This window comes from Petaurus breviceps, unplaced genomic scaffold, assembly GCF_028583685.1.
Source record: "Petaurus breviceps papuanus isolate PSGF00001 unplaced genomic scaffold, PetGlider_PUasm1.0 90762, whole genome shotgun sequence".
In the NCBI taxonomy this organism is placed as follows: Eukaryota; Metazoa; Chordata; class Mammalia; order Diprotodontia; family Petauridae; genus Petaurus; species Petaurus breviceps.
The window spans coordinates 6,656,728-6,662,987 of NW_027187339.1; the positions used below are offsets into that span (position 1 = coordinate 6,656,728).

The window sequence follows — 6,260 nt, forward strand, 5'->3', positions numbered from 1 at the left end:
CTCTCTCTCCCTCTCCCTTTCCTTCTCACTCTCTGCCTCTCTGTCTCGCTCCTCTTTCTCTGCCTCTGTGTGTCTCCCTCTTTCTCACTCTCTCTTCTCTTCTTTTTTTCTTCTCTCCTCTCCCTCAACTTCCCTCTCTGTTGTCACCCTTGTCTCCTTCTCCTCCTCCTCCTTCCTCTTCTTCTCATTCTCCTCCTCCTCCTCCTTTCTCTTCTCCTCCTCCTCCTTCCTCTCCTCCTCCTCCTCCTCTCCTCCTCCTCCTCTCTTCTCTCTCCTTCCTTCTCTGTCCCTCTCCTCTCTCTCCCATCTCCCGTCTCTCCTCTCCCCTGTCTCCTCTCTCTCCTCTCTCTGCACAGTTCTGCCTCCCCACTTACCATACATTTTCAGGATCCTCTAATGAAGTACATCTTGAGTCTCCTTTTCCTGGCTAATGAGGAGACAACAAGAATTTGACGAATACTGGTACAATTACTGGAGCAGTGAAGCGCGGGCCTCTGATTAGACATGATAATTTGCAAGGCTGGGCTCTTCACATTAAGTTTGCAAACAGTTTAAAAATCACTTCCTCTATTTATCCAGCTAATCCCTGCTTAATGACTCCAGACCTGAAAAAAGAAAGAGGAAATGTGTCTTTAAAAAAAAAAACCCACATAAAAAAAAAAAGCCTGTACTTCCTTCTTGGGACATGGGGTAGATGGCAGAAGAGTCATTCATCTGCCCACATGTCACTGCATTGTAGCAAATTCCCATCCCAAGCACCATTCATTTCTGTTGCTAAAGTTGTCCAGTGTGGCTAATTTTTAATATTCATTTTATTAACGTCTTCTGTCATCATTGTTATTTCGCACCTACCCTTAGACCAAAACCTCTCTAGTGACAAAGAAATGCAACTATACAAAAATCTGCCATAGAAACCTTGTCTGATAGTGTATACAGTATTCTTTCCTAGTAATCTCCCACCTCTTGGGCATCCAAGAGGATCTATGGGCTTCATCATTATCTTTTCTCCAAAATCTTCAGTGGATTTTCCATTACCCAAAATTGTTCTGCTTCACTACAAGATTCATGTAAATCTTCCCACATTTCTTTGAATTTCTTTTGCTGGTCCTTTGTGACTGCACAATAACATTCCATTCCATTCACATTTCGTTATTTTTTTCAGCCATTTTCACATCCATGGATACCCACTTTTTACCCCTAAATCTTTGCTATCACAAAGTGTGCTGATTTTGACTGTTTTGATTTTGACTGAGATTGGACCTCTATTTCTGTCTCTGACTTCCTTGGGGAATATGTCCAGTAGTGGGTTTGCTGGATCAAAATAGACAGATAATCAAGTCACTTTTATTACCATTCCAAATTGAAATCCAGAATGGATGGCCCCCTCCACAGCTCCAACAATAATGTATTTGTGTGCCTGTCTTCCCACAGTCCTTCCATCATAGAGAATTCCCTTTTTTTTTTTCGCCTTTGACCATCTGCATAGAGCTGAAACTTTAAGGTTATTTTTAATTTGAATATGTTATCACAGTGATTTGGAGTATTTATATAACCGTTTGTAGTTTTCAAACTTTTTGAAAATTTTTTGTTCACAGATAAGCTAGTATTAATAAGCTGACTTACATGTGTGTAAGGATAGGGATCTAGCGTGTTAGATTGGGAGGTGGGGAGAAACATAAGGAACATTTATACAGCACTCATTGTATGACAAGCATTGTGCTAAGGCCCTTACTGATATAATAATAGTAATCACTAACATTTATATAGCATCAGGCACAGCGCTGAACACTTTGCAACAACCCTGGGAAGTAGGTGCTATTATTATCCCCATTTTACAGATGAGGAAACTGAGGCAAACAGAGTTTAGGGCTTGCCCAGGGTCACACAACTAGTCAGTGTCTGAGTCCGGATTTGACCTCAGAGTTTCCTGGTTCCTGGTCTGGAATTCTCTCCACTTCACAATCTATATGCCTATCTCATTTGACCAGGGCATAAGGTGACCTAGGTTCAAATCCCTTCTGGGACACTTTTATGCTATATGATCTTAGACAAATTACTTTACCTGTCCAGGCTCAGTTTAGACACATATAATATGATGATGATAATTACGGTTCTAACCTTACAGGGTTGTTCTGAAAATCTAATGGGACAACATATATAAAGCACTATATAAACAGTATCTATTATCGCAAATGTATAAATTAATATTAATAAATAGTAGGAGCATGTGTAGAAATATCCTATATATAGAATATATGGACTATATTCTACATGTAGAATATATAAAATATTATGTAGAGAGAATACATTCATATATTCAATATAACTGCTTACTTAACTTACAAAAACCACAATTGGTGTCATTGTCTTATTTTGATTAGAATTATTTATACCTAGTAGCTGTGTGGCCTTGGGCAAGTCACTTAGCTTCTGCTTGCCTCAGTTCCTTCACCTGTAAAATGAGGATTATAATCATGCCTATCTCCCAAGGTTTGAGAATTTGTAAAGTGCTTTGCAAACTGTAAAGCACTTTATAAATGCTAGCTGTTATAGGGCTGCCGCGTTTATGGTCTAAGGTTAAAGAGGTTGCTTGTTACATTAAGACTCATTCAAGCAAAGGATTCTCTACAACAAAACTCTTCTCTACTCCAAGGGTTAGTCAGTGCATACCGGTTTTGACTGTAATGAATATTAATTGCTGACATTTATAAAGCACCTTTAAGGTTTGCAAAGGACCTAACATGGATTAGCTCATTCTTTCTAAGATGGGCAGTCCTTGCTTACTGTCTCAGGTAAGGCTGAAGGGAGGGAGAGAGAGAGGGATAGAATTTGGAACTCAAAACTTTTTTTTTAATATATTAAAAATTGTTTTAACATGTATTGGAGGGGAAATAAAATATTATTAAAAATAAAAATAAAGTGAATGGAAAGTGAAAAAAAGAGATGGGCAATCCTATAAGACAAAGGAATCGTCCATTTTTTTAATCTATGCTGATCATTTAATCTGTTTCCTTCATCTTTAGGAGGAAGATGTTACACTAGATAACCAGCATGTCATGTCTGACTCTCCATGACCCCATTTGGGGTTTTCTGGGCAAAAATTCTGGAGAGATTTGCCATTTTCTTCTCCAGCTCCTTTTACATATGAGGAAACTGAGGCGAACAGGATTAAGTGACTTGCCCAGGGTCACACAGTTAGTGTCAGGCTAGTATCATAGGCAGAATTTTAAACTTGGAGGCATCAGGAACTAGGTTTGAATCTTACCTAAGATACTACCTGTGTGATCCTAGACCAGTCACTTAAACTTTCTGTGTCTCAGTCTACTCATCTGTAAAATGAGATGAATGCATTGAATAGAACTGAGGCTTTCACTGATGCATTCTGCCATCAACATCTCTCATACCTCTCCATTTCATTGTTCCTAGAAAAAATACCTTGACTCCCACTATGCCTACTCAAATAGAGTCCTCCTGGTATCAGAAGGAAGAGTTTAGGGACTGGAGGAGAAAGAAAAAGAGAAGGTGGGCTGGGTGGCTCATCCATCTTTTCCTTCAAAGGCTCCAGCCTGATTTTCCTTGATGATTCAAGATAGAGAGGCTGGGCATTGGTCCTGTTTGATCTTCAGTTCCTGCAGTTTGGAAATGTGATTTCTAGCAATGTGCTCAATTATAACTGCATTCTACTCCCCATGAAAAATGACAGTAGATGCCTCATGGAGGTTTTTATAATGGGATTTCACTTGTACGAGAACGGTTATCCTTTTACCCAGAGCACTCAGAATCTGACTTGTGGAAGACCAAAGCTGCAAGAGGCCTCGAGAAAGTATCCTCATAGCCCCCTTCTCACCCCCCCCCAGCCCCCCAACTCCCATAGAAGTGAATTAAAATCCTGTGAGAAGCCTGGGATTCTCTGACTCCAATCCCAGAGAGGAGAGACTTAGGAAGAAAGGTTGGGCAGTCCCTGAATGACTTGGACCCAACCCTGCTTCCTTCATTGCTGCCGCTTTGGGTTTAATTTCCTATAACTATGCTTGTGGAGAAAACACCTTAGCTAATTAATACGATTGAAATGACTGCCCAGGTGGGACACCTACCCTTGAAAGAAGAGAGGGAGAGGAGGAGACAATGCCTTAGAGAAGTTCCCAAATGAGGGGTGGATGGCAGAGGTAGGAGGCCCCTTTCTACTTCCAAGTTTATCACAGGAGATTCAAGTCACCTAATACCTTCATTTTACAAATGAGGAAACTGAGTCTCAAGGAAGTTAAGTGACTTGTCCAAGGTCATACAGGTAGCAAGTGGATTCAAACCCAGAACCCCTGGCTCAAGATTTAACATTCTTTTCATTATACCATGCTGATGCTAAAAAAGAATAATCAGTTATCTATGACCTTGGAAATGATTTAGTTCAAGTTCATGCTAAAGGTGAAAAATGGAGACCTAAGACTAGGCAGTGATTAGCCTAAGACCACATTGCTATTCAGTGGGCTCACTGATTCTCAAGGCTCTTTCCCTATTTTTAAATTTCATATATGTGTGTATATGTATACATATATATATTATTGTTAAGTTATTGATCATTATCAAACATAAGCTTTCAATGTCCCTTAGTACATTGAATAAGGAGGAATATAAAGAAATTGGAAGTGTTGCATTATAGTTTTGTTTCGTTTGGTTTTTGATATATGGATGTCTAATTTATGTTGAGAGGCAGCTAGGTAACTCAGCAGAAAGACAAGTAGGTCTGAAGTCAGGAAGATGTGAATTCAAATACAACCTCAGATACTTACTATCTGTGTGATCCTGGGCAAGTCACTTAACCACTGTTTGTCTTAATCTACTACCAAAGCAGATGACAAACCATTCCATTATTTTGCAGGATCAGGAAGAATCGGACATGACCAAACAAGAATCCAACAAGATTATATCAAAGCTGCTCTCTTTGTGCCCCTTTCTCCATTCTTTTTCTTCTGTGCATTTAAAAATATTCTATTGATGCTAATTTTTATTGTAAATATCATTACCAAATAACCTACTGTCACCTCCCCCCTTCCAAATAAGAGTGTTCTAGAACCCTGCCAGCTCTTGAGAGCTGATGGGTGAGCATTAGCACCACAGAAATCAGCAAATACTGCCTGTCAGGGCTTGTTTTATCGTTCTAGGCTTAAGAAAGTGATGGAGGAAGTGTCAATAAAGCAAATTAAATTGAAAAGTGAGTTGCCCCTCCATTTTTTTCTGAGAGTCAGTTGCTATGCATCGATCAGCACATTCCCCGTGTTCTCTGTATTGTACATAGACTGAAGCAAAACAAACAAACAAAAACCACATTGGCCATGTCTGAGAATCCACAGCTCTTTCTGCGCCCTTAATTGATCACCTCTGCCCTCAATTCATCACCTCCAAATTCGCCACCTCCAATACTCTTCTCCTAATTTATCACTTCCAACGCTTTACTTCTTCTTTTTTTTTTTTTTTGGCCAGTTATTTCTGGGTGTGGTGCTGAGTGTCTGAGCCCGGGATTCGATCTCCAGGTCGTCCCAACACTGGAGCTGGTACTCTTACTCGCTGAGCCACCTGGCCGCCCCTAAGCAATTGGGGTTAAGTAACTTGCTCAAGGTTACACGGCCAGTTATTTCTGGGTGGGTGCTAAGTGTCTGAGCCCGGGATTCGATCTCCAGGTCTTCTCAACACTGGAGCCAGTGCTCTTACTTGCTGTGCTACCTGGCCGCCCCCCAACGCTTTACTTCTAATTCATCACCTCCTATGTTCTACTCCTAATTCATAATCTCTTTCCGTTTTACTGAGTCAGCTCTCTGAGGTTACCCTGTGGTGATGGGGGAGGGGGCAGGTCTACTTCTTTCCCCAAGGAACTGGGCATACTGGGGAGCAAGAATCAGGAACTCTGGATCACAATGACCTCCCCTTGAGCCCAGGTCCAGAGTTCATTTTAGGAGGAAAATACTGTGGCTGTTTGGATGGAAGCAAAATACCTGATCTTTTTCCTTCTCTTATTTGGTTTTATGTCCTTTTTAGCATTTTTCATTCCAGCTGGTACAATCCGTCCTTATAACCTGACTAATGTATAATGTGAAAGTATTTACAGATCCTATACTTGATTATATGCCGCCATGGGGGGGAGGGGAGGGAGGGGGACAAAATGTGAAACTCAAGGAATTGTGGAATTGAATCCTGTAAACTAAAAGGAAACAAACAAATGAAAGAAAGAAAGAAAGAAAGAAAGAAAGAAAGAAAGAAAGAAAGAA

At 40.4% G+C, this 6,260-nt stretch overlaps 1 long non-coding RNA gene across 1 annotated transcript in view; it reads right to left on the reverse strand.

Annotated features, from left to right (window-relative positions):
• The window catches only part of LOC138146479 (uncharacterized), a 2,127-nt gene extending 1,530 nt beyond the window's left edge, over positions 1–597 (reverse strand). The window contains exon 1 of the long non-coding RNA XR_011164493.1: positions 375–597. This is a non-coding gene — a long non-coding RNA (uncharacterized lncRNA). The remainder of the gene's footprint in view (positions 1–374) is intronic.
• Positions 598–6,260: the final 5,663 nt, after the last annotated feature.